This window comes from Oryctolagus cuniculus, chromosome 19 (genome assembly GCF_964237555.1).
Source record: "Oryctolagus cuniculus chromosome 19, mOryCun1.1, whole genome shotgun sequence".
NCBI classification, from domain to species: Eukaryota; Metazoa; Chordata; class Mammalia; order Lagomorpha; family Leporidae; genus Oryctolagus; species Oryctolagus cuniculus.
The window spans coordinates 54,015,922-54,036,982 of record NC_091450.1 but is presented as its reverse complement, the minus strand read 5'-3'; the positions used below and the strand labels follow the sequence as shown (position 1 = coordinate 54,036,982).

Here is a 21,061-nt window from a genome sequence, read left to right as displayed (position 1 = left end):
CTTTCACTTTCAGTCTGTATGGATCTTTGTTGGAAAGATGCGTTTCTTGTAAGCAGCAAATAGATGGGTTTTGTTCCTTAACCCAATCAGCCAATCGGTGTCTTTTAACTGGACAGTTCAGGCCATTCACGTTCAGTGTGACTAATGATAAGTGGTAACTTTGCCCTGCCATTTGCCAAAGATAAGTTGTAATATATGCTTTGAATTCCCTGTGATCTTTTGCTGTGAGCTTTCCTTCCTTGGTTTCCTTCCTTTACCTTCTTTCATATTGATGGCCGTGTTTCTTTGTTTCTGTGTGTAACACATCTTTAAGCATCTGTTGCAGGGCTGGACTAGTGGCAACAAATTCTTTCAATTTCTGTTTGCTATGAAAAGTCTTTATTTCACCTTCATTCACAAATGATAGCTTTGCAGGATATAATATTCTGGGCTCGCAGTTGTTCTCTCTTAGTACCTGGGCTATATCTCGCCATTCCCTCCTAGCTTGTAGAGTTTCTGATGAGAAGTCAGCTGTGAGTCTGATTGGAGATCCTCTGAGAGTAATCTGACGTTTCTCTCTTGCACATTTTAGGATCTTTTCTTTATGTTTCACTGTGGAGAGTTTAATTACAACGTGTCTTGGTGAGGATCTCTTTTGGTCGTGTTTATTAGGGGTTCCGTGGGCTTCCTGTACTAGGATTTCTCTGTCCTTCTCCAAACCTGGGTAATTTTCTGCTATTATCTCACTAAAAAGGCCTTCTAATCCTTTCTCCCTCTCCATGCCTTCAGGAACTCCTAGAACCCGAATGTTGGGTTTTTTAATAGTATCCTGAAGATTCCCGACAATATGTTTCAGATTCCTAATTTCCTCTTCTTTTCTTTGGTCTGACTGTATCCTTTCCTTTTCTCTGTCTTCTAAGTCCGATATTCTCTCTTCTGCTTCACCCATTCTGTTTGTAAGGCTCTCTATTGTGTTTTTCATTTGATCTATTGAATTCTTCACTTCAGTCACTATCACAGTTTCCTGTTGTACTAGTTGTTTCGTTTCATTTTGATTCCTCCTTAATATTTCATTTTCACGAGAGAGATTTTCTATCTTGTCCATTAAGGATTTCTGTAGTTCAAGAATTTGTTTTTGAGAACTTCTTAATGTTCTTATCAATTTTTTGAGATCTGCTTCTTGCATTTCTTCTATATCATCATCCTCATAATCTTGAATTGGGGTGTCTTTTTCATTTGAGGGCTTCATGGTGACTTCCTTGTTTTTATTACCTTGGTTTTTGCGTTTGTTATTTGGCATATTGGAGATATTTGGCTTCTTCACTGTGGTGCTTTTTCTTGTTATACTATGACTCTAGATTAAGTGGAATGTCTGTTTTTGATGGAGCCTTAGGGCTTGAGATGGGTGTGGCCTGAGAGCTCTGTTTGGTGTGCCAAAGGTGACACTCCCAGGTTAGGTGTGGTAAACCTCTCTCTCTCTCTCTTTTTCTTTTTTTTTTGATTCAAAAGGGAAGTTATTCTGCACAGCTGAACGAAGTTGGAGGTAGTTAGCAGGCAAATGATATACCCACAGGAGCCAGAGATCAGAAGCTCTTTCCCAAGGACCACACAGGGAATCTGTTCAGCCCTCAGAGTGGGCTCAAATTCTCCTTCAGTCTCCCACTGGGTTGTTAAAGTTACGGAATTATAGCATCTCTGGAGAGTGCTCACATGAATTCCGTGAGTTCTCTCCCCCACTGTCTCTTTTTTCACAGTCTCAGTTCAGTATTACCACAAATTTACTAGGTCCTAATCTCCTGTTAATTCGCCCCACCCAGAGTCAGGTTTTTCTGCTAGGCTCAGGGCCGGTGCAGACCTGAGGTCGCTCTGCTTATGACGTATGTCCAAGATGGCGCCTGCTCTTTGTCTTGCTCGCCCTTGAGAGGTGAGCAGAGAGAGAGAAACCCGTGTCCATGCCAGTCACCTTTTTTTTTTTCCCTCTCTCTCTTCCAGTTAGCCTGGTGAAGTTCCCTCCCCCCGGGGGTCGTTCCCTCTAGTCTCCTCTCTCCGCTTGCCTGCCGGTGTCTCGGGCTATTGAGGTTCGGATCACCTCACGTTCCAGCGGCTCGGTCCCGAGGCTCGGCTTCCGTGGCTCGGTCCCGCGGCTCGGCTTCCGCACGGTGGGCAACCTTGTTCTCCCAGTAGGTCCTCCGATTCACGACCCCTCAATTCAGAAGGTTTCCTCTGCAATATTTTCCTGGTTCTTTTTTCTGAGGCTACCGTGACTCCCCTTTTATTAAACTAAATCTTCCCGGACTATCGGTGCGCGCCTTCACTATTCCGCCATCTTGGCTCCGCCGAATTAACTTTTCTTAACTTTTATATTCCTTGCAGTTAAATATCAATGACAGTTTAAATCATGATTACATTTTTGAGTCTCCTGATATTGTTAGTAATTCAGAAGACTATTCCTATTTAACAGCAAAGGAAAACATATTAAAACTCCAGAACTTATCAATAGGTGAGAAGAAAAATGCTATCTTGAGGAGTATATTTGTACAGTTTATGTACCAAAAATGAATACCTTTTATTTTTTCTTTCTTTCTTTTTTTTTTTTTTTTTTGACAGGCAGAGTGGACAGTGAGAGAGAGAGAGAGACAGAGAGAAAGGTCTTCCTTTTGCCGTTGGTTCACCCTCCAATGGCCGCCGCTGCAGCCGGCGCACCGCGCTGATCCGATGGCAGGAGCCAGGATCTAGGTGCTTTTCCTGGTCTCCCATGGTGTGCAGGGCCCAAGCACCTGGGCCATCCTCCACTGCACTCCCTGGCCACAGCAGAGAGCTGGCCTGGAAGAGGGGCAACCGGGACAGAATCCGGCGCCCCGACCGGGACTAGAACCCGGTGTGCCGGCGCCGCAAGGTGGAGGATTAGCCTATTGAGCCACGGCGCCGGCCCTACCTTTTATTTTTAAAGTTTTATTTTATTTATCTGAAAGAATGGCAGAAAGAGAAAAAAAGGAAATGAGAGAAAAAAGAGGGAGAGATTTTGCTCATAGCTGGTTCACTCCCCAAATGACCACAACAGCCAGAGCTGGGCCAGGCCAAAATCAGGAGCCGGGAATTCCATCTCCCCACTTGGGTGGCAGGGACCCAGGGACTTAAGCTACTACTTGATGCCTTACCAGGTGCATTAGCAGGAAGCTGGATCTGAAAAAGTGCTGTAAGGAGTTGGGGAGGGGGAGGAGAGAGGTTACCTGGTTGAGTGGAGAGATTACACCTGGGCAGGCAGGCCAGGTGGGTGGCTCAGCAGAGAGGCAGAGGGCTGAGCACACCCCATCCAGTTGAGGTGGGGGTGAGGTGGTTTAAGGAGATGGGTCTTTGTCTTCACACATCTCTTCCTGAAACAAAGGATTTTATGGATGTAAATATTAAGAAGCTCCTGTCTGAGTTTTCCCCTGAAGGTATCAGACAGGAGGAAGCCTAGCTGGTGCTGTCCTGAGTTTAGAGGAAAGGTGAGCAAGATCCCCTGGAGAATTGGGATCCAGAGCAGGGTATTTGAAATGCAGATACTGGGCTGCATCTGGAAGGTTATAAGGCAGAAGGGTTGGGGACCCCCACCTGGAAGGTTATAGGATAGGAGGGAGCAGGGCAAGATGCAGATACTGGGCTGCCCCTGAAACATTATCAGGATGACTTTGAGATGCAGATGCATATCCTGGACATAGACATCTTCTCTTTAGGCCTTTGTCACACACACATAAGCTCATATCTGACTTCCTACCTAACAGTTATCCCACATGAAGTGCCTACATTTGATTCTCAGTTTTGGCTCCCAGCTACAGCTTCCTGGAATCCAGACCCTAGAAGTCAGCTCTGATGGCTCAAATGATTGGGCTCCTGCCACTCAGCTGGAAGACTTGGATTATATCCCTGGATCCTAGCTCCAGTCCTGGCCACTGCAGGCATTTGGAGAATGAACCAGCAGATAGAGTGCTCTCCCCCTCCCACTTTCTCCTTCTCAAATGAATAATAAAAAATTCTTAAATTTACAAATTAAGTGTGTCCACTTAAGCCTTAAATTCACATAGGAAAGGAATGAAAAACAGGCATTGTCACTAATGATGAGAGTGTATCTTGGCATAGTATCGACAATGATTACACAATTTTATACATTTTCTTACCCAACAATTCCATTTATAAGAAAATAGCACAAAATATACATGAAAAGATAGGTATTTTCAGTGCTGCAGCATTATAAGAAATAGGGAAAATATCATCTTACAACTACCCAGAGGGGACTGGCTACTGAAGAACAAGACATCTATGCACTGAGAAAGTACAGAACTGTTAAAAGGAATAGGTTGACTTGTATTTGCTGATACAAAAAGGAATCCAAAGATTAGTCATTGCTGGAAAAAGCTGAGTTAAAAAGATGTTTTCTCCCTCCTATTTTTTAAAATTCTTTAGTAATGTGAGAATGGTATTTTTTAATACTTAAGACTAAGTTGTCCAGTTGTAAAAGCATTCAATAAACAGTTGGAAGATTACTCGCTGCTGTGGTCCAAAATGTTGAGTTCCCCCAAAAATTTGTATGCTGAATGCCAATCACCAAAGCAGTAGTGTCAAGGAGTAAGCCACTGGGAGGGGATTAGGCTGTGAGAGTTCTGCCCTCATGAAAAAAGCTTAATGGAAGCTGTTCCTTCTGCTGTGTGAGAATGGGCCATCTTTGAAGCAGGGAGCAAGCCCTCTCCAGGCACCCAATCTTCTGGTGCCTCGATCTTGCACATCTTAGCCTCCAGGCCCATGGCCAATGTTTCTTCTGCAGATACTGTACATCTAAGGTATTTTGATAGCACAGCCCTAGGGGCCTAAGACAGAAATTAGGACCAAGAACTCAGAGAGGTGGCTTTTGGAACTGGGTAATGAGTAGAGGTGGAAGATTTTTGAAGTGATGGCTAGAACAAGCCCATATGGCCATGACAAGAGCATTAAGCTGATTCTGGTGAGGGTTCAGAAGAAGTAGGCTATAAAGTGGGGCCTCAGTGATCTTAGACAATACCTAAGTGGAATAATCGGAATGTAGAGATATATCCATGTCATATGAACAAGGAGTGTGCACCTGTCTGGAGAGGTGCCCATCTGTTCTTACAGATGTCCTTTTCCCTAATAAACTTTGTTACTTTACTTTCCACTACTCTGTCTCATGCCTGAATTCTTTCTTGTGTGAAGACAAGAACCCTGCCATTCACCGGTAACATAACCACTAGGCTAAATGCTCATTCCTCCACCAGCATTCAATTACTGAATGGCTTTATGATAAAGTCCCTTTCATATGTTATAGAAAATTAGTTCTTTGGAACTTGCTCTCCTTTTGCCATTCTTTTGGGCATCCCACAATAAATGTAATATCTTTTCCATATGATGATCTTTATGCATTTTCAGGCTTTATTCCTCTAAAACGCTTGTTTTACTCACTCTCCAAATCTTGAGTTTGGATATACAAAGTTCTGTTATGCAGCTAAGCACTCCACTTTGGGTTCTTTCCATCATTTTCCCTGTCCCTCCTCCCTCTTCCTCTTCTTCTTTTCCTTTCTTCCTCCCTTGCAACCTTTCTTCTTGGTTATTTAATAAACAACACTGTATCAGGAACTCTGCAAAATATGGGATGACAGCAGTGTTCCAGTGTGCCCCTTAGAGTTGAACATGAATTTCCTAAAATTTTGACCAGCAGAGACAAGTTCAGCTGGCTGCATCCTTTTATCTTGTTACATGGGCTATCATAGTTTTTTTAAATTGTTATATATATATATATATATATATATATTACAGGCAGAGTGGACAGTGGGAGAGAGAGACAGAGAGAAAGGTCTTCCTTTTGCCATTGGTTTACCCTCCAATGGCTGCCGTGGCCAGCGTGCTGCGGCCAGCGCACCGTGCTGATCCGATGTTAGGAGCCAGGTACTTCTCCTGGTCTCCCATGGGGTGCAGGGCCCAAGGACTTGGGCCATCCTCCACTGCACTCCCTGGCCACAGCAGAGAGCTGGCCTGGAAGAGGGGCAACCAGGACAGAATCCAGTGCCCCGACCGGGACTAGAACCCGGTGTGCTGGCGCCACAAGGCGGAGGATTAGCCTAGTGAGCCGCGGCGCTGGTGAGGAGTTTTTCATCAGAGATATTGGCTTCTTAGTTTCTTGTGATTTCTTTCATTTATCAGTGTAGTTAGAAAATGAATTGGGGAGTGTGCCAGGTTATATTTATTGGAAAGGTTTGTGAGAAATTGACATTTCCCTCTTTAAAAATTTTGTTGAATTTAGTGGGGAAACTGTTCATCTCTTTGTGTATGATTTTTTAAAATTCTAACTCACTCCTTCACTTGTTACAGTTTATTATCTGTGCTTTTTGACTCAGTTTGGTAGTCCTTATCTTCTAAACTTTTTTCATTACCTCTATGCTGTATAATTTTTTGAAGTAAGATTTTTGAGCATATTCCTGTATAATCCCTTTTATTCATGTAAAGTTGATAATGATATCTGTTTCATTTAAATTCTTCTAAATTGTGAATTCTCTTTTTATCCTATCAGTTTTATTGATTTTTGAAGGCTTTGAAAAAGAGTCTGATATTCCAGTGTTTGTATCTATTCTATAGTTCATTACCTTCTACTTAAATCTTTATTATTCCCTTCCTACTATTTTCAGGTTTGGTTTGATTTTCTTTTTGTAGTATCTTAAAGTGAATGGTTAGATTACTTACTTGAGATCTTGTTTCTTCTTTATACAAGCATTTTTAGCTATATATTTTCCCCTAAGCATTGCTTTGTACATATACTTTAAGTTTTTGTGTCTTCTGCCTTTATTTCTATTAATCTTGGTGTATTTATGTTCTCCGTTCTGTTTTTTTGGGATCAGATATTTAGACTGTTGTTTAATTTTCACATATTTGTGAGTTTGGACAGGGCACGGGTGGCCGTCTTGCGGACCAAGGACTTCTTGGCGAGTGGCGCCCGGCCTCCCTTGTTGCTGGCCGCCAGCCCCTTCCTCTTGGCGACAGCCACGGGTCCTGCCTTGGGCGCGGCCATGCGGGAGGCAGGCCGGGTCCTCGGGTCCTTGCGCGCGGGGGCCATGTCCTCCGGTGGCCGGGCCGACTTGGGCCAGGGGGATGGGGGACCTCCCCGGCTGGCACTGCAGTGCCCGTGCCCCCAACCCTGGCCCAGGATGCCCCTGGGAGAGCGGACACGTCCCAGCCCAGCACCCGGATGCGTGGGCACGGGGAGCCACAGCGCCCACCCTGCGACCCCCTCGCGGACACCATCGGCAGTTCCGGCCCCTCCCTGACACTGCCCAATGGAGGCTGCCTGTCAGCCATGGGGCTGCCACCAGGGCCAGGCCTGGAAGCCCTGGAAAAGGCCCTGGTCATCCAGGAGTCAGAGAGGAGGAAGAAGCTCCGGTTCCACCCCTGGCAGCTGTACCTGCTGGTGAAGCAGGGGGAGCTGCAGAAGGTGATCCTGATGCTGCTGGACAGTCTGGACCCCAACATCCAGAGCGACAGCAGAGCAAGCGCACGCCCCTGCACGCAGCCGCCCAGAAGGGCTCCGTGGAGATCTGCCACGTGCTGCTGCAGGCTGGAGCCAACAGCAACGTGGTGGATATTATTATGTCTCATAAGTTATGTCTAAGAGCTCACAAAAGAGGTATCATCCTTAGGGTCTTCTTTAAAGACAATTAAGTTTTGAAAAGGAAAGGAGGGAGAGGAAGGAAGGGAAAAGAGAAAGGGGGAAAAAAGTGCAAACACCTTAGAGAAGCAATAACATAGAACAGCCCTTGTCTAGACTACTGAGGAAGAGTTCTGTTAGTTTTTTATTCGATTTTTTTCTTTCTCTTTTCTTTCTTTTTCTTTCTCACACAAAACAGGAGAGGGAGGAGGAGTAGGTGGGAGGATAGGTACAGAAGAATTACTGTATTCCTAATGTTATATTTATGAGATGCATACAAATCAAATAAAGAAAATTCAATTAACTTCAACTGAACACAGAAATAACTTTATTCTCTGATAGACGGAAGTAATTTCAACTATCAAACATGTCTTTCAACTGAAATGTAAACCACATGAAATTAAAAATGTGATAGAAGACATCAACTGCAGGAGAGATGAAACATAAGAAAGAATCAGCTACTGAAGATAGGTTATGAGAATACACAGAAAGAGAAGGGAAAAATAAAAATTAGCCCAAAGGAATGAGGAAAGTTCCTGAGAACCTTGTGACAGTGTGGAAAGAGCAATGGTTTCAGTGATTTGTCTTCAAGAAGGGCTTGAAAATGCAAAGAGGTGGAAAGTGTATTTGATAATACACTTTGTGTACAATTTGTAATACAGGGAGATAGACTCCACTAAATAATATTAGGGGACTTAACAGCCCACTTTCATAAATGGGCAGATCAGCCAGACAGAAAATAAGCAAAGAAACAGCAAAGTTTATTGCAACCTGGATCAGCTGGATCTACGAGGCATCTGTAGAACATTCCATTTAGCTTCAGAGTGCACATTTGTCTAAACACATGGAAATTCTCCTGGATGGAGCACATGATAGGTCACAAAACAGTTGTCAACAAGGTTTTAAAACTGGAATCCATATCAAGTATCTTCGCTAAAAACACTACAATAAAAGCAGACAAAATAACAAAACACTTTGGAAACTTAATAAAACTTCAGAAATTAAATAATGTATTCATGAACAAACAATTGATCAAGGAAGAAATTAAGAAGGAAGTTAAAAATTTCTTGAAATGAATTAAAATATTGGGGCCAGTGCCGTGGCTCAGTTGGTTAATCCTCTGCCTGTGGCACCGGCATCCCATGTGGGTACCAGTTCTAGTCCCGGCTGCTCCTCTTCCAGTCCGGCTCTCTGCTGTGGACTGGGAAGGCAGTGGAGGATGGCCTGGGTGCTTGGACCCCTGCACCTGTATGGGAAACTGGAGGAAGCACTAGGCTTCTGGCTTCGGATTGGTGCAGTTCTAGCCATAGCGGCCATGGAGGGGGGGGTGAACCAATGGAAGGAAGACCTTTCTCTCTGTTTCTCTCTCTCACTCTCTATAACTCTACCTGTCAAATAATAATAAAAAATAAATTAAAATATAACATGCCACGACCTGTGTAATACAGGTATAGCAGTGCTGATAAGGACATTTAGAGCAATTAGTGTGGCATAACAAACAGAAATATCTTAAGTAAACAAGTTACCACCTCACTTTACAGAACTAGAAAAACAAGAAAAAAAATCAAACCCAAAAGTAGTAGAAGAAAAGATGTAATAAAACTTATAGCAGAAATAAGGCCAATAGAGGCTAAGAAAACATAGCAAAAAGTTAACAACTGTATCTTTGTTTCTTTTTAAGGATTTATTTTATTTATTTGAAAGAGTTACAAAGAGACAGAAGGAGAGGCAAAGAGAGAGAGAGAGGTCTTCCATCCACTCATCCACTGGTCCACTCCCCAGTTGGCTGCAACAGCCAGAGCTGTGCCAATCTGAAACCAGGAGCCAAGAGCTTCCTCCGGGTTTTCCCATGAGGGTGCAGGGGCCCAAGGACAGCAGAGAGCTGGACTGGAAGTGGAGCAGCTGGTCTCAAACCAGCGTCCATATGGGATGCCGCCGGCACTGCAGGCAGCGATTTACCCACTACATCACAGCACTAGCCCAAAAGCTGTCTCTTTGAAAAGTTAGAACTTCAAAAGCTCTTATATAAGACAAGTAAGAAAAAAGGCATTTCAAATAAATAAAAATCAGATATTAAAAGAGACACATTGCCTCTGTATTACATAATACAAAAAATTAATGGAGATAATTGTGAACAATTAAACAGCAAAATATGATAATCCAGAAGAAATTGGCAAATTCTTAGAAGCACATGCCTTACTAAGATTGATTCATGAAGAAATAGAATGCCTAAGAGACCAGTAAGGACTAGGAAGGCTGAATTGGCAGAGTTAAGTTAGCTTGTCGGCAAGATTTTGCCTTTTTCTCTCTAACTCTACCTGTAGGAGCTCAATTATAGGGAATACTTACAAGGAATAGTTTTTTATCATGACCAATTATTTGACTAAGAAATGTTAATTATTCAATATTGCCATAGTACTTGATAATTTTGCATTTAGACATTTCCTTTATAACAGCTTCTATTCAGGTGGACAAATACACATAAGTTCCTATTGATCTTGAGCATATTTTAAATATTCCTTTACATCTTGTCCAAAACGTACTTTTACCTTCTATTTTCTTTTTCACTTTGACCATAATCTTCTCAAATATCCCTTTGATTAGCACTTTTGAGACATCCCCAGCCTGGAGAACCTCTCTGTCATGAGCCATAGAGACCCCATTTTGTTCTAAATTGCAGTTCAAATTTCCACTAACATCCAGAACCATACAACTATATCCACAGTCAATATAGTTCTTGAAGGTTTAGCCAGAGACATTAGAGAAGAAAAAGAAATCAAGGGAATACAAAATGGAAAGAGGAATTCAAATTATCACATGATCCTATGTGTAGGGGAACCAAAATTCTCTACTATTCAATATAAAAAGTCCACTAATAAAAAGAGAGCTTGGTAATGTTGCATGATATAAAATCGACACACAAAAATCAATCACACATATATATATATATATGGTAATAACATATATATATATATATATTTATACAAACAATGCCATGACTGAGAAAGAACTTGTAAAATGAGTCCCAGTGACAATAACTACAAAAATTCAAATACCTTGGTATAAATGAAACCAAGGATGTGAAAAATATCCACAATGAAAAATTAAAAAAAATTAACAAAAGAAATAACAGACAAAACTAAAGCAAAAATATGCCCTATGTTCATGGATTGGGAGAATTAACATCATGAAAATATTCATAGTACTCACTATGATCACAATCAAAATGCCAGTGACATTCTTCTCTGACTTAGGAAAAAATGTTTCTAGAATTCATATGAAACAGACAAGACTCCAAATAGCTGAAACAATTTTTTAAAAGATTTTATTTAATTTATTTGAGCAGTAGAGTTACAGACAGAGAGAGAGACAAAGAGAAAGGTCTTCCTTCATTGGTTCACACCAAAATGGCCGCAACAGCCGGAGCTGTGCTGAACTGAAGCCAGGAGCCAGGTGATTCTTCCTGGTCTCCCATGTGGGTGCAGGGGCCCTAGGAGGTGAGCCATCTTCTACTGTTTCCCCAGGCCACAGCAGAGAACTGGATTGGAAGAGGAGCAGCCAGGACTAGAACCGGCACCCATATGGGATGCCAGCACTGCAAGTGGAGGATTAACCTAAAGCGCCACAGTGCCAACCCCTGAAGCAATCCTAAACAGCAAAAACAAACCCAGAGACATCACAATATCAGAGGATTTCAAGTCATACTACAGGACAGTCATAATCAAAACAGCCTGGTACTGGCACAAAAATAGACATAGAGATCAATGGAACAGAACAGAGACCCCAGAAATCAATCCATGCATCTATAACCAATCTTTGATAAGGGAGTTAAAATCAATCTCTGGAGAAAATATATAATATATTCTCTTCAACAAATGGTGCCAGGAAAATTGGATCTCAACATGAAGAAGCATGAAACAAGACTCCTGACATACATCTTATGCAAAATCAATGAAAATGGATCAAGGATCCAAATCAATGACCCAATACCTTCAAATTACTAAAGGAAAGCATTGAGAAAACTACAAGACAATGGTACAGGCAAATCATTATTGTAAAAGACTCTAGAAGCCCAGGCAATAAACGTAAATATAGAGAAAATGGGATTGCATCAATCTAAGAATCTTCTGAATTTCAAAGATAACACTCAAGAAAATGAAGAGACAATCCACAGAATGTGAGAAAGTATTTGCAAGCTATACAACTGATAAAGGAATAATATCCAGGCTATATATTTTTCAAAGATTTATTTTATTTATTTGAAATACAGAGTTACATACAGTAGTAGAGCTGGGATAGGGAGGTCGGTCTTCAATCCACTGGGTCACTCCCCAAATGACCACAATGGCCAGAGCTGAGCTGTTCTGAAGCCAGGAGCCAAGAGTTTCTTCCAGGTCTCCCATGTGGGTGCAGGGGCCCAAGGACCTGGGCCATCTTCCACTGCTTTCCCAGGCCATAGCGGAGAGCTGAATCAGAAGTGGAGCAGCCGGGACTTGAACTGGTGCCCATATGGGATGCCGGTGCTGCAGGCTGGGCTCTAGCCCACTGTGCCACAGCACTGGCTTCAATGTCCAGGATATATTAAGAGCTCAAGAAACTCAACAACCACAAAAGAGTCAAACAATCCAGTTAATAACTGGATTGGGCAAAGGACATGAACATGAATTTTTCAAATGATGAAATTCAAGTGGCCAACAGACACATGAAAAGAATCCCAGGGTAATTTTCCATCTTAGGAATGTAAATAAAAGCACAAAGAGATACCACCTTGTAATGGTTAAAGTACAGAAATAAAAAAAATAAATTCTGGAGAGGATGTGGCCAAAAATGTACCATGATTGAAGGTTTCAGGGAATGCCAATTAGTTCAACCATTATGGAACAGAGTATGTTGATTCCTCAGGAATGTGAAAATAAATCATCCATATGACCCAGCCATCCCACTCCTTGGAATTTACTCAAACAAAATGAAAATGAAAACGACATATGAAAGAATTATTTGTATCTCCATGTTTATGACAGGTCAGCTAACAATAGTTAAGACATGGAATCAATTCAACTGATGAATGGAAAAATAAAATATGATACACACATGTTATGAAATGCTACTCAGCCATAGAAACAATGAAATCCTGGCTTTTATAACAAAATGGATGCAGATGCAACTGGAAACCATTGTGTTTAGGGAAATTAGCAATCCCAAAAAGGCAAATATCATATTTTTCCTGATCTTTGCAACTAAGATAGAATACAAAAAAGTATGTAGGAATGAGATGGACACTTTGTGATATAATTGCCATTTTTAGTACTTGTTCATACTATTAATGTCCTTAGTCTTCTCACTTTTTATTGTTGAATATTATGGCTAGCCATAAATGAAGCCTGTGAATATAAAATGGTTTAAAATTATGTCTTTGCAAAAGCTGATGTAAGAAGACAGGGGAAGGAGGGAGGAGTTTGATGGAAAACAAGGGAGGGCAGTGTGGTATTCTACTTTAACTTTACTTGAACATGGTAAATGCATGACATCTGTTTTGTTAATATCCAGAGGAAACACCATTGAATTGTCACAAGGCTTCAATTTTGATGTCAGAAACCAATCATTATCTGTTCATAATCACTTGGGATATCCCCAGATACCATTGGTGGCATAATACTTTGTGGTGTCAATCAATTGTCATGTCATAAAAAATATTATGATGTCATAAACCAACACTTATATATCATGAGCCTACCCTTTTGTTGTATTTTGAGAACATTTGTGTTTTCCTAAACAATTTTTAAATCAACAATCTATTGGAATGTTCTTCATTTGCGTTGTAATGATCAATAGCAACATTATAAACCACCACTTTGGTGCCATCAATCGTGGTGTTATTAAACTGTTGTGATTTTGTAACCAATTTTGATGTCATAAATATATATTTAGATGTCATAAACAAACATTGTGATGTCATGAAATATCTCTGTGGTGTCATAATCAATTATGATGCCATAAACCTTTGTTGTGGTGTCATGTTCAACTGTGATGTCATAGACCACATTGCAATGACAATAAATCATGATAACAAAAAACATTGTGTTGTCATTAACCACCATTGTGATCTCATAAGACAACCATTAAGGTGTCATAACCAAAACATTTTATTATTAAAAGTAGCTATTAAGTCATAAATCCACATCCTGTTACTATAAATCAAATAGTGCTGACATTGTCAATTGTGATGATATTAACTACCATTATTATACTAACATTTTATCACTGTGATGTCAGAAACTGACTTCTGTGTTGTCATAGTCAATTATGATGTCCTAAACCACCATTGTATCATTATCATGTCAATTGTGACATCCTAAACCTAATGTGATATTATTGACCACCATTATGATGTTGTAAAGCTACTGTCATGTTATCTCAATCAACTGTGATGTCCTGCTCAAGCTGACTTACCTCAAATGGTAGAGTTAGAAACATACCAGGGGATTCCAATTCAATCCCATCAAAGTGGCATGTACCAATGCCATCTCACTAGTCCCAGTGATCAATTTCTGTTCACAATTGATCATAATGATAGGACTAAGAACCCAAGGGATCACACAAACAAGAATAGTGTCTGCAAATACCAGCTGATAGAATAAAAAAGGGAGAGAAGGATCCAAAATGGGAAGTGAGATACACAGCAGACCCATAGAATGGCAGATGTCCTAAACAGCACTCTGGCCTCAGAATCAGCCCTTAAGGCATGCGGATCTGGCTGAAAAACCCATGAGAGTATTTCAGGCATGGAAAGCTAAGACACTCTGGGGAAAAAAAAAAAAAAAAAAACCTAAATGAAAGATCTCCGCGAGTGAGATCCCAGTGGAAAGAACAGGGTCATCAAAGAAGGAGGTAACTTTCTCTGAAGGGAGGAGAGAACTTCCACTTTGACCATGGCCTTGTCAAAATATGATCAGAGTCGGTGAACTCAGGGGGCTTCCATAGCCTTGGCAGCTCATGACAAAAGCCTAGGATGATTGCTGAGGCCATAAACAAGAGTGTCAATTTGTTAAGTCAACAACAGGAGTCACTGTGCACTTACTCCTCATGTAGGATCTCTGTCCTTAATGTGCTGTACATTGTGATTTAATGCTATAACTAGTACTCAAACAGTATTTTTCACTTTATGTTTCTGTGTGGGAGCAAACTGTTGAAATCTTTACTTAATGTATGCTAAACTGATCTTCTGTAGATAAAGAGAATCGAAAATGAATCTTGATGTGAATGGAAGGGGAGAGGGAGTGGGAAAGGGGAGGGTTGCGGGTGGGAGGGACGTTATGGGGGGGAAGCCATTGTAATCCATAAGCTGTACTTTGGAAATTTATATTCATTAAATAAAAGTTAAAAAAAAACCTGTGATGTCCAAAACATCCATTGTGATATCATAATGAATTATGATTCCTTAAAAGCAATTGTGATATCATATTCAATGTGAGTGATAAAATCCATTGTGATGTCAAAGTTTATCATTGTTATATTCTAAATCTGGCATGGTTTTGACTTAATCAATTGTGCTGACATAAAACATCATTATGATAATATAACTGTCATGAATCTTCCATCATTATGACATGAAAACAATTATGATGTCACAATTGTGATATCTGGATAACCACTGTGATGTCTTAATTCTACCGTTTAATTGGCAAAATCAATTGTGAAGTAATGAAATCCATTGTAATATTTATAAAGCCAGCATTCTGATATTATGATCTAGTGTTTAACAGGCATCATGTCATAATAAGTGATTGTGATGCTGTAAACCAATATTGTGATGCCATAAACCTACGTTGTGATTTCATACACCAACCATTGTGTTCTCACAATAAATTGTGAATATAAACAATGACTGAGATGCCATAAACCACCATAGTTATAATTAGTTACAATTAGTGTGATGTCATATACAACCCTGTTGTTTCTCATAATAAATGTTGATGTACTAAGACATGGTTTTGATGGCATCAACCTACATTGTACATGACAATAAATTATTATGTAGGGAACCACCTTTGTGCTGTCATAATCTGAAATAGTGATGTCATAGTCACTTGTGATATTAATAAGGCCATTTTAGTATTACAAACAGAAATTTTGAGATCACAAATCTAGAAATGTGATGTCAACATCAATTGTGAAGTCATAAAATGAACTGTGATGACATGAAGTAACCATTGTTGGGACAGAATCAGTTGTGCAGACATATAATTCACTGTGATCTCATAAATCTACCATAGTTATATCACAATCATTTGGAATGTCATAAACAACTATTGTGGTTTCATAATTAATTATGATGCCATAAAACTTTTTGATGTCATACATAGACCATTGCAATGTGATAAAACAATCGTTGTTTTCATAATTAATTGTGGTGTCATATACTACAATTGTGATATTTAAGCAATTGTGAAACCTTAAAAATATTATGTCAAACCTTTTGTCATGTCAGTGAGCAATGATATGTTATAATCACTTGTGATGTCACAGAAGATTACAATGCCAAAATCTATTGTGATGCCATAAAGTAACACTGTGGTGTCATAATCAATTGTGAATTCAAAAATATCCATTGTGATGTCATAAGCAATGTGAACTCATGAAATGTTATGTCATGGGGCTGGCGCTGTGGCTCACTTGGTTAATCCTCTGCCTCCGGTGCCAGCATTCCATATAGACACCGGGTTCTAGTCCCAGTTGCTCCTCTTCCAGTCCAGCTCTCTGCTGTGGCCTGGGAAGGCAGTGGAGGATGGCCCCAGTGCTTGGGCGTCTGCACCCATGTGGGAGCACAGGAAGAAGCACCTGGTTCCTGGCTTCAGATCGGTGTAGCTCCGGCCATAGCGGCCATTTGGGGAGTGAACCAATGGAAGGAAGACCTTTCTCTCTGTCTCTCTAAATGTCTAACTCTGTCAAATAAATAAATTTAAAAAATAAGCAATGCGAAGTCATAAAATGTTATGTCATAAACCTAATATTGTTATATATCCACCCTTATTTTGTCATATTCAATTTCGATGCCATTAACAAAATTGTGATATTATAAACTACCACTGTGATAACAAAACTTAATTTTTAGCTCCAAAATCCATTGTGATGTCATAAACAATTGGTTTATAACATGTCACCATTGTGAAAACAAAAACCTATCTCTGTCATGTCATAACCAATTCTGAGGTTATTGGTCTGCATTTGTGACTTCATGATCAATAATAATCACATAAAACAGCATCATGATGTCATAATCATGTGTCATGTCATGAAACATTTCTATGACTTAAATCTACCATTTGATGTCATAAATCATTTTGTCATCAATTGGCTTTTCATAACTAATATTATGATGTCAGAAGCCACTATTGTGTTATAATAAATCATGATGTCCTAAAATCACTGTGATATTTTCATGCATTGTCATGTAAAATAAAACATACTGTTGTCATAAACATCAATTATGTGGTCACAAAAACAATTTTGATGCCCGTATCAATTGTAACATCATGATAAGCCAGTGTGATATAAAGCTAATATTGTGGTGTCAAAATCTATTTCAATTTCATAAAAATGTTTGATGTCATTATCAATTTGGATGTGATAGACAACCATTGTGATATTATAAATGTACCAAGTGATATACTCACTACTGATGTCATAAAGCATTATTGGGATGTCATAATCAATTGTGATAACATTCTGATAATCATCCCATTGTAATGTAATGAAATGGTGTTATAAACCAATTTTATGCCATAAACCTTCCATCATGATGTGATGATCAATTGTGATGAATACAAAATTCACTCTGATTTCAAAATCAATGATGTCATGAAAGCACTATGATATGATAATCAATTGAGAATGCAAAAATCTGTGTGACATAATATACTATCATTGTGATGACATAATCAATAGGGTGTCAGGAAAAACCATTATGATGTCATAAACAACAACATTGAGAAGACATAAACCTAAAAGTCCAATATAATAAACACCATGGCATTTCCATAATCAATTTTGATGTTATGAAAACATTGCTATGTCATATACTAATAAGTGATCACATAAACCTATCACTGTGATATAATAAGTAAACCATGGTCATGATATATTTTTCTGTTGTAAATGTTTAGATGTCATCAAACCATTCTGATGTCATAAAACATCACTGTAATGTCCCATCCAAGTGTATATCATAAACCACTATTGTGATATCATCATAAATTTTGAGGTCATAAGTCACTATTATGATGTAATAATCAACTTTGATGCCATATACTATCATTGTTATGCCATAAAACCACACCACAATTATGATGTTGTAAATCAACCATTATGTCAACATAAAGAATTTTGATATCATAAACCACCTTTGTGTGGTCATAAAACAATATGATCATTTCACCATTCTGATATCAAATAGCTACAATCCTGATATACTCCTCTGTGATGTAATAAACTAATCATTATATCATCATTAGGAATGGTAATGTCATACACCAACCATTGTATTGTCACAAAAACATAGGGATGTCATAAACCTTTCTCATATTGTTAAATATAACTTTATTGTGTCAGTATCCCTCTGAGGTCATGAATCAAGCAATTTGCCATCAAAATCAATTTTGATGTCATATCGTTATTTTATTTTTATAAGATCATTGTATTGTAGTATTGATTTTTGATAGTATTTGTGATAATATTGATTTGTGTTAAACCATCATCACCATACATTTGTGATAAATATATCATACTAAGAGGGGGGCATCAAAGAAGGAGGTACCTTTCTCTGGAGTGAGGAGAGAACTTCCACTTTGATTATGGCCCTGTCTAAATAATGTCAGTTTGTGGAATCTAAAGGCTTCCATAGCCTTAGCAGATCATGACAAAAGCCTCGGGTGATCACTGATGTCATAAATAAGTGTGTCAATTGTTAAATCAACAACAGGAATCACTGTGCACTTGTTCCCCATATAAGACCTTAGTGAGTTGTACTATGAAAATCAATGGTAAAACTAGTTTTCAAATAGTACTTTATACTTTCTGTGTCTGTGTGGGTGCAAACTGTTGAAATGTTTACTAAGAGCTGATCTTCTGTATATAAAGGTAATTAAAGGGGCCAGCATGGTGGCATAGTGGGTAAAGCTGCCACCTGCAATGCCAGCATCCCACATGGGCACCAGTTCAAGTCCCGGCTGCTCTACTTCCAATCCAGCTCTCTGATGTAGCCTTGTCATGAGTTGCCAAGGCTATGGAAACATTTTGAATTTCCCAACTCTGATCTTATTTAGGCAAAATCATAGTCAAAATGGAAGTTCTCTCCTCCTTTCAGAGAAAGGAACTCCCTTCTTTGATGGCCCGTTCTTTCCACTGGGATATCAGTCATAGAGATCTTTCATTTAGGTTTTGCTTTTTTTTTTTTTTTGCCAGAGTGTCTTGGCTTTCCATGCCTAAAATACTCTCATGGGCTCTTCAGCCAGATCTGAATGCCTTAAGGGCTAATTCTGAGGCCAGAGTCTGTTTAGGGCATCTGCCATTCTATGAGTCTGCTGTGTATCCGCTTCCCATGTTGGATCTAAACTCCCTTTCTGATTTAAGCTTACCATTGTGCTGTCATAATCAATTGTGATATCATACATCAAAATGTGCTATCATAATCAAAATTATATTGTCATAATACAACATTGTACTGCCATAATTACATAGTGATGACATTTTGGTATCACAAACCTACTATTGTGATATCACAGTCAAGTGTGTTGTCAAAAACCATCTATTATGCCATCCTAACCAATTGTCCTGTCATAGACCACCATAAAATATTTCAGAAGTGTGATGTCCTAATCAATATATGATATGCCACTATTGTGATATAATAAACTTACTGGTGTGCCATCACAAATAGTTATGATGACATAAAACTACTGTGTGCCATCATAAAAATTTTGATGTCATAAACTGACATTTAATATCATAACATTGAGATATCATAATCTATTTTCTGATAAACCACATTTTTATATCATAAACATACCATTGTGATGTCATTATCAATTGTGATGTCATACATAAACTATGTCATCATAACCAATTTTGATAAATATACATAACCATTGTATTGTGATAAAAAACATAATATAATCCATGTTCTGTGATAAACTGCCATTCTGATACTATAATGCTATAACTGTGATGTCAAAACTAATTCTGATGTAATATACCAATTGTTAAGATGTCATCATAGGGGCTGGAAATGTGGCATAGCAGGTAAAGCTGCTGCCTGCAGTGCCAGCATCCCATAAGGGCACTGGTTCAAGTCCTAGCTGCTCCACTTCCCATCCAGCGCTCTGCTATGGCCTCAGAAAGCAGTGGAAGTTGCCCCAAGTCCTCAGGCTCCTGCACCCATGTGGGAGACCTGGAAAAATCTCCTAGCTCCTGGCTTCAGATCAGTGCTGCTCGGGCCATTGTGGCCAATTGGGAAGTGAACCAGAGGATGGAAGACCTCTCTCTTTCTCTCTCCCTCTCTGCCTCTCCTTCTTTCTTTGTGTAACTATGACTTTCAAATAAATCTATAAATAAATAAACAACCAAACAAACAAATCTTTAAAAAGAGATGTCATCATAAATGTTGGTGTTATAAGTCATCCAATGTGATATCATAGTCAATTGTGATGTCAAAAATTAACTGTTTTGTCATAAAAATTGTGATATCATAATCAATTGGTATCTGACAGCCATTCTGTAATTATAAATCTACCAATGTGATACCCTAGAGTTTGTGATGTCATAAACTAAACAATGTCCCATCATAATCAATTTTAATAAAATAAAACATCATTATATTGACCTAGAAATCTGTTGTAAAAAGCATTTTGTGGGGCTGTCACTGTGTCATAGTGGGTAAAGTTGCCTCTTGAAGTGTTGGCATTCTGTATGGGTGCCAGTTTGAGTCCTGGTTGCTCCACTTCTGATCCAGCTCTCTGTTATGGCCTGGGAAAGCACTAAAACATGACCCAAGTGCTTGGGCCCTTGCACCTGCATCAGAGACCTGGAAGAAGCTCTTTGTTCCTGCTTTGAATTGGCCCAGCTCTGGCTGTTGCAGCCATTTGGAGAGTGAACCAGTGGATGGAAGATCCCCTCCGGTAACTCTGCCTTTCAAATAATAAATAAATGAATCTTATTTTTAAAAAAATCAATTGATCAGCCCTTGTCCTGATTGTCGAGGAATAACTTAATACTTTATTCTTTTTAGTATTTTTTTTGTTTTACTTAATATCATTGGTTGAACTCTTTAATTAACACAAAATTATTCTTAGGTATCTAACTTTAACTGAAAAGTGATTCCTGTTAAATATAAGAGTGGAAGCC

At 39.3% G+C, this 21,061-nt stretch overlaps 1 protein-coding gene across 3 annotated transcripts in view; it reads right to left on the bottom strand.

Moving 5' to 3' along the window:
• Positions 1 to 21,061, bottom strand: part of LOC127486689 (nuclear factor 1 C-type) — a 96,437-nt gene that overhangs the window by 53,169 nt on the left and 22,207 nt on the right. For all 3 annotated transcript variants that reach the window (XR_011384424.1, XM_070063939.1, XM_070063937.1), the window contains exon 2: positions 3,210 to 3,353. The gene's annotated coding sequence lies outside the window, so the exon portion shown is untranslated. The remainder of the gene's footprint in view (positions 1 to 3,209; positions 3,354 to 21,061) is intronic.